The sequence below is a fragment of the Limulus polyphemus genome, unplaced genomic scaffold (genome assembly GCF_000517525.1).
Source record: "Limulus polyphemus unplaced genomic scaffold, Limulus_polyphemus-2.1.2 Scaffold70, whole genome shotgun sequence".
Classification (NCBI taxonomy): domain Eukaryota; kingdom Metazoa; phylum Arthropoda; class Merostomata; order Xiphosura; family Limulidae; genus Limulus; species Limulus polyphemus.
Genome location: NW_013665680.1, coordinates 1,329,970 through 1,337,803, shown reverse-complemented (window position 1 = coordinate 1,337,803; position 7,834 = coordinate 1,329,970). Strand labels below are relative to the sequence as shown.

Genomic DNA, 7,834 nt, shown 5'->3' with positions numbered 1-7,834 from the left:
CCCGCGACCCTCAGATTGCGAGTCGAGCGCCCTAACCACCTGGCCATGTCGGGCAAAGAAAAATAAACTAAGTTTTTATTGTTTACGTAGGGTAGACTTTGAATTATTTTCAACAGATAATTTCAAAGAACCTGTCTAACAATATATATATAACAATATATTAAAAACCTGAAAATTATTAAATACACTTGAAAGAGTTGTAGCAACAAAAACAGTAATAACACTTCTATTATAATCAATTATCATCTAATATATATAAACCAGTCTCTGTCTTTTCGTAAAACTGCGTTCCAACAATGGCAAAGTTGTTGAAGTATATCCCAATTATGTGGATACTGGTTATTTAATATTTCAGGGTGGACGTTGGTTACTAAATGTGTTAGGGTGGACATTGATCACTAAATGTTTCAGGGTGGATTTTAATCACTAAATGTTTCAGAGTGTAGGTTGATCATACAACATTTCAGAATGGTGATTGGTTACTAAATGTTTCAGGGTGGACATTGATCACTAAATGTTTCAGAGTGAACACTGGTTATTAAATGTTTCAGTGTGGACATTGGTCATTAAATGTTTCATGGTGAGCATTGGTTACTAAATGTTTCATTGTGGAAATTAATCACTAAATGTTTCAGGGTGGTCATTGATCATTACATGTTTCAGAGTGGACATTGGTTACTAAACGTGGTGCATTACGATGTTTCTAGCAGAACAGACCACATGTTTTTATTATGTTTTCGTGATATTTTTCATTTTTATTATTATTACTGTTTTGGATCCAACATCCCTTTTATTTATTTATTTCTCCAAAACGCATTGTAATTAGTATTAATTATTGATTGTACTTGAAATTAATATTTTAGGTTTAAACTTTATGATAGAATTTTTATCATTAATCCTAGATCTATTGGTTTTGGGTGCTTCATCGTCTTCCAGCGTTTAAACCGTAATGTTTAATTTATATGGCGTAATTAGCAAAATACTTTGAGGTTGCATTGTATTAAAAAACATCAAGTGTTGTAATGTTATCTCACCCATTCCTACCTTGTATACTTACTTTTTGGTTCTCCCATTCCTACTTCCTAATTTTTTTATTTAAAAATATTTCACACTTGTATTCAACGCAACAGATGGCGCGACAATACATTATTATTGATGTTTTTCACCTTTGATAAGGACCAGACATTTGACGATGTAAGGAATAACTTTTAAAAAACCAGTTTTTCGCACGAATCAATCTATAAGGCTTTACCAAGAAGCAGATTTGAAAATAATATAAAAATCAAATTAAGTCAAAATTATAATCACGAACCACTTACAGGAGATGACTAAATATGCATACACAAAATTTTGCTTTCTTAAAATACTAGAAAAGGGGTAAACATTCTTCATTGATATATTGTTACTATAATATAATTAATTTTTAGAAAACATGTTCACAAAACATTTATTTAGATTTAATTTTCAGAAGAAGAATTATTCAGCATTTAGTGTCATATGACAGGCCCTCCCAATGGTATGTCTGCGGACTTACGACGCTAGAAACCGGGTTTTGATACCCGTGGTGGGCAGAGCACAGAGAGCCATTTTGTAATTTTGAGCTTAACTTCAAACAAACAAACATATGACGGACATTCAGCTAATCATGTAAAGTGTTTTTGTACTACAAGCTCTGATGAAGCCGCAAGGGTGAAAAATTTGTTTTTGTTTTGTTCTTTAACTTTATTGCTGAAATATTTGAATCGTTTGTCAAATCAAAATGTTTGCTTTCTGAAAACCTAAGCAGATAGCCATGGTATGAAGATGATCATCAATTACCAAAATGAAAGAAATTTTAAATAGGAAGATAAACGCTAGTGAAACAGGTAAAAGGCGGAAAAGAATAAGTCATAGTTTTAAAGGTGCAAATGGATATGATACTATTTCCAAGTAAAAGAAGATCAAGGTTATCCAAGCCATCTTGGACTTGAGATGGCCTGGTGGTTAGGGCACTAGACTCGCAATCTGCGGTTCGTGGGTTCGAACTCCGTCACCGAACATGATCGCCCTTTCAGCCGTAGGGGCGTTATAAAGTGACAGTCAATTTATTCGTTAGCAAAAAAGTAGCCCAAGAGTCGGCAGTGAGTGGTGTTAACTAGTTACCTTCCCTCTGCTAAGCTAGGGACAGCATATAGCCTTCGTGTAGTATTGTATGAAATTCAAACCAAGCCATCTGAATTTTAGCACCACTACTAAATAGGCAAGAAATTTTACTGAAGTTATTCTTCTGTGTAGGAATAGGAATTTAAATGCTACATAAAAGTTAACATTCTGTGTCGAAGAATAATCAAATAATTAATAGTGTATTGCTAAAACTAACTGGTAAAAGGTCATTAACAATAAATTCTTTAATCACAAAAGATTTCATTTCTTTTTTTTTTATAAAAAAAGTCGTTATTCGAAGAAACTAGTCTACTGTAGAGAGAGTAGTGAATCAAAGAAAAGAGTGGGCCTCTACGTCATTTACGAATTATTTCTTTTGTTCACTGAACTCAAATTTACCAAATAAGGCCTCTTTGTGTTGATCAATTTACTCAGTTTCTTGTTTTTTAATTTCGAAAGTGGAAGACAGTGTTACTTGTTACACACACTGTCTTCCCATAAAATAAAAACAGATCTGCGTTGTTTACTACAAGACACCTGTGTTATAAAATCGTTGTTCTTGAGAATATACTTATCGCGCTATCTTTCGTTGTAAAATAGATCTATTAGGATTTCATTATTATTTTCTCAAAGTTTGAACTACAAATATTGGAATAAATAGCTGTTTTACGACCTAGATAATTTGATGGGTATGACTCAACTTCTCGTTCTCGTACAAATTGATTTTGAATATATTGTTGCGTCATCGAGTCACATGACTACAGTGACGCCACGTTTCTAGAACTATCCCGTATCTTGGCGAATGCTCTAGTAATTACTAGATGGAGGGTAGACTGGTATATAAAAGAGGGGAATGTAATGTGTATATAGATAGTGAGTAATTGAACTGCAGTCAGAGAGCACGAGAGACGTAACAGCGTTTGTTTAGCGCGATTGTTGAAGTTGAGTGTATTGGTAAAGTTATATTCGGAAATAATAAACCAGTTTTTACTAAGAAAGAACTTGTGTCGCTTAAGTTTCGTCGGAACGAAGTTACGGAAAAAATTAATTAACAACCGGTGACGTAACAATATTTTCTAAATGTAGCAATATACGTGTCGTCATAGTTCATATACTTAATGCATTACCCTAGAGTAAAAACAATTTTTGAAGTCATTATAAGAATTACTTCTTAAGCATTCGACTTAAACCGGAAAAAAGAGGTCGTATCAGTAAAATGCAAAAAACTATCACTTACAACTTAGATGGTTTAATCTCGTCACTTTATGATAATCACAGACGAGATAAACGACAGAAATTAAATTTTGTATTTTGAATAAGACGTGTGTAAAGCCATAAATATACAATTTAAGATAATTAATCACTAACTATAAAAGACTTATTCCCTTTTTCACTCTGTCGAGAACGCTTTCACGCTCCTTTTTGGTAATACTGAACAATATGCATCGTCGTTTAGCAACAAAATTATCATCTAATTGTTCTTAGGCCAACTATGGTGCTTATGTTGAATGATCAATATGCATGCTGATGTGTTTGAAATATTTTTTTTTATAACTTCGGTGATATAACAGCAAATCAGTTTAATTCAGAAGTTATGTGACATTGAGTTGTAGCCAAAAGCAAAATGAAATTTATTAAGTAGTATTTCAGCTAAGCCTTACCTTACGAATAGACCTACTATTACTAACGTTATAGAGTCAGTGTTTAAAAAAGTGGGGAAAAATATTAATTAGCTTTTCTTTATGTTTTAAGGCCAAATAAGTAGTGTAGATATATTATCTATTTGACCTTAAAACATAAAGAAAAATAAACGTTTATTACTACCAAATATATTTTATCATTTGTACCGCCGAAAGAGTTGAAAATTTGAGTCGGAATGTCCGCACTATGTTTTCTACTTCTTGACTTAGAATACACTGAAAACGCTCAAGATGCTATTTATGTGCACACGTACTTTGTTCGCGATAAAATTTTCTTTTTCTGCGTCGTTTTTACTAAAAATGTGGTGATTAAAAAATTACTTCGAGACTGATGAAATAAGTGAAGAGTAACTGCATTTTGGAGGTACAAATAAATTCGTTTTAGTTACATTTAATATTTTTTTAGTTTATCATTCAACAACGGTTTCCCGTCATTCTTGACGAGCTTTTATACTAGGAATAACAATAATTAAAAAGCATTTAAAGTTTACTTGATTTTGTTTTTTACAAATATTAGGGCTGTTGATTTCTGTTGGTTCATCAGTTTTCGGTGTTTAAACTACAAATTTTAAAGTTTTATTCTGTGTATATAAATAATAGTTCAGAAAAACTTTTGTTCCACGATAATCAGGTGCTTATGGGATTTTCTCACCATTCATCATCATCAATGAAACATTTATATTTCAGCCTGACGTTTTTGATATTAAACAAAAGGCCTCTTGGGTAGTGACATGGCCGAGACAAAAGATAAATCTGAAATGCTGTTTTTACACATCTTCGATCTTGATCCTAAATAAGCAAAACAAGGGGAATCTAAAAGAAAAAACAAAACAAAACAGCCTGGACTGGATTCCGCATTATATTCAATAAATAAACGAACCCCCCCCCCCATGATAGAACGCGTTACAACGAAAGTTTTTGTCACTAAACCCCATAAGCATCTGCCCAGAATAAAAGTTATAGATAAAAAAAGTTTATTCTTGAGTTACGTATCGTTTATTTAGATATGTTATTCCGATAAACACCGTAAAAAAAGAAGAAAAATAGCACTGAAATGCTATCATGGATTATGGGAACCATCTCTTTCTTTATATTATTAATAGTTGTCCCTTACGATAATATTATTGTATAGGTAAAGAAATTCTGTAAGTTAATTGACTTAAAATATTATCAAAAGTTTCTTTTTTTTTAGCTAGTTGTTTGCTATTGTAACTTTACTGTACCAGTTGAGGATTGTACAGATTATGAGTTCTACAAGTTAAAATACATATACTATTTCTTTTACGATCCATAGATTAGTCAATATCGTTGGAACTTTGATTCCCATCAAATGAATCTGTTGCTGTTGTTAAATTTTATTTATAGTTGGTGCTTGAATAATTGGCTTTTTTCTCTACATATATTCTGAAATTGAAATAAGCAATGCCTTTTGCGTTTTTTTTTAAATAAAATATTTCTATCAGATGGCGCACAAGTACGTTTGCGGCGTAGGTAGTTGGTAAAAGAAGAGAAAGAAGTGAGGTATGTTTTACTATTCTAAATTACATTAGTTTTAAAAACCAAAATACATTATTGTGTATTACGTTTATCAAAATATGTTTTTAGTCTATAATGTACCATAGCAAATAACAGCATAACAGTTTTTGCTTCGTTGGCTGCTATTGCTAGTATTAATATGTAATACTGATGCTTAACACTAACAGTTAACTTGAATAACTGTCACACTCACTCGTATTCGCAGTGCCAGAGTGAGTGTCGTTGTCGAGAAAAATGTAAATTTTAAGGTATGACTTGTTAAAATCAAAAGTAGATTGTAATTTTTTTATATTTTATCAGGCAGTGATTTTTAAGTTTTTAGTTTTAATTTATGCGCCCTAGAGAAATTTATGATTTTATTGTCATTTCAAAATAGTTATTTTTATTTATGGTTATTGACATGTTACATTATGATATATGTAACTATAAGTTATAACACATACACACACACACACACATGTGTGTGTGATGAAGTAGGGGTTTTGGTGATTTAAAATAATGAAAATAAAAAAAAATTCACACACCATTGGATTCCACAGTCAAAGTATTAGATTAAACTGCAACTTCAATTATGTAGTTAATAATTAATGAAAAACAATTAAGAATTGTACCTCTAAAGACTAAAGCAACCTTTTGCACCATGAGACCTTTCCATTGAGCAATGTCAACAAAATGTTAGTGATTGATAACAAATTATTGCTTTACCTGCTAACCTGAGACTGCATGCAAGACGAGATAAAATGTAGTCCCAATAAAATCCATCAATTTCAAACTTGTACACATGGATTCATATTACATGGATAAATGAAATAAAAACTGTCAACAACTAAATGTTAAAAATGAAGTATTAGCTTACCTATGTACCTATGAAATCATGGGAGAGATTTTGTAATCACATTGGATGTAAACTTTAAATACCATGATTGACAAATACATACCAGTAGTAACCTCCACCTGTTCTATGTCATGTCATGATATAATTGGTACATTGTTCATACCACTTTTGTATAGACTATTGTAGCACACATTCTTTCACTCTAGCCACACCTAAAGATATGACATAAAGCAAACTGTTGTTAGGACAAAATATTGTTTGTTTACACCCAATGATATGACATAAAACAAGTTGTTACCAAGACAATGTATAGTCTGTTTACAATCTTCATTCATCATTGTTTGTCATGCTGTAGGTTCAGTTTGGGCATAAATAAATATGTATCGGTTTATGCATTATTTAATAAGTACTAGAAAGTTTATTATATGGTTTTGTTTCAACAAATTCAATGGCTAAAATGAATTATAAATGGTTTTAAAGTCCTATTTGTGCTTATTCAAATGGAAAATGCTTCTGAATCAATTTAACTCGCTCAGAACAAAGTAGAGCATGAAGAGAGCTATTGTTTGATGTATCACTCATCCTTAGTGGTCCAGTCAATTTGAACTGATACTGATTTTGGTTTTAACATTTGCTCACTGGTCACTGCCAAATGGCAGAAGAAAGGTTTAGTGATCATCGTAATTTTTTTTTATTGTTTTATAACAAGTGGAAGTATGGTTACTTGTATTAGTACTGTAGACATTTTTCATTTGTTGGTTGTGGTACAATAATTAGTATTTTGTTTATCAGAGATTTATGTATTTGCAACTGTGATTTTGCTTTCACATACTTCCATGGCCGGGAACTATAATTATCTGGGATTCCCTACATGCAATGGGGTGTGTGATGTAATGTTCTGAATAATGCAAAATTGAGTCAAGGATGACTTGGTGATAAATGTTACTGAAATGTTTCAAAACGTCATCCTCTACACTTTTTTTTTTCTATAAGAGACAGTAGCTGTCCATTCCAGTGTACTCATCAATACTGTGCAAGTTGTACAGGATTACATAATAAAAAGAAGGCAAAAACTAATATTAAGCTTTACTTTGGTATATATATGACTAATGTGAAATAGGATGCATTTAGCAAGACCCATACCGAGTGTCAGTGTTATGCACAGTGCACATTGAACCCACTGACTTGGGGTTCTCTATTAGGTTTATACCTTTGAGCCCAGGCTTGGCTAGTGCTAGCAATGAAATAAATGTGAATCAGCATTTAACTTAAGGCTTTATGCCTAAGAAAAAGTGTGGCTGTAGTCCATCACTCTGTATAGTTATGAGTCTGTATGTGCAAATATTAGGTTGCCAAGAAATTAATGTAACTTTTTTCTAGATGAAAAAACCTAAACAACTTATATATTGAAACAAAACATTTATTAAATGAAATAGTTTCCATTCTTATTGATGATGCTTTTCCATCTTACAATCAGGTTGTTAATGCCTTGATTAAAGAAATTACTTGTCTTTGAAGCAAAAAACATGTCGATATCCTCTATAATATCTTCCACATTTGCATATATTTTCCCATTAAGATGGTGTTGCAGCGAACGAAAAAGATGGTAATCTGATGGTGC

General features: G+C 31.9%; 1 protein-coding gene across 1 annotated transcript in view; it reads left to right on the top strand.

The window, feature by feature from the left end:
• The first annotated feature begins 5,311 nt into the window (after window positions 1-5,311).
• The window catches only part of LOC106465814 (brahma-associated protein of 60 kDa-like), a 36,247-nt gene continuing 33,724 nt past the window's right edge, over window positions 5,312-7,834 (top strand). The window contains exon 1 of the mRNA XM_013926053.2: window positions 5,312-5,363. The gene's annotated coding sequence lies outside the window, so the exon portion shown is untranslated. The remainder of the gene's footprint in view (window positions 5,364-7,834) is intronic.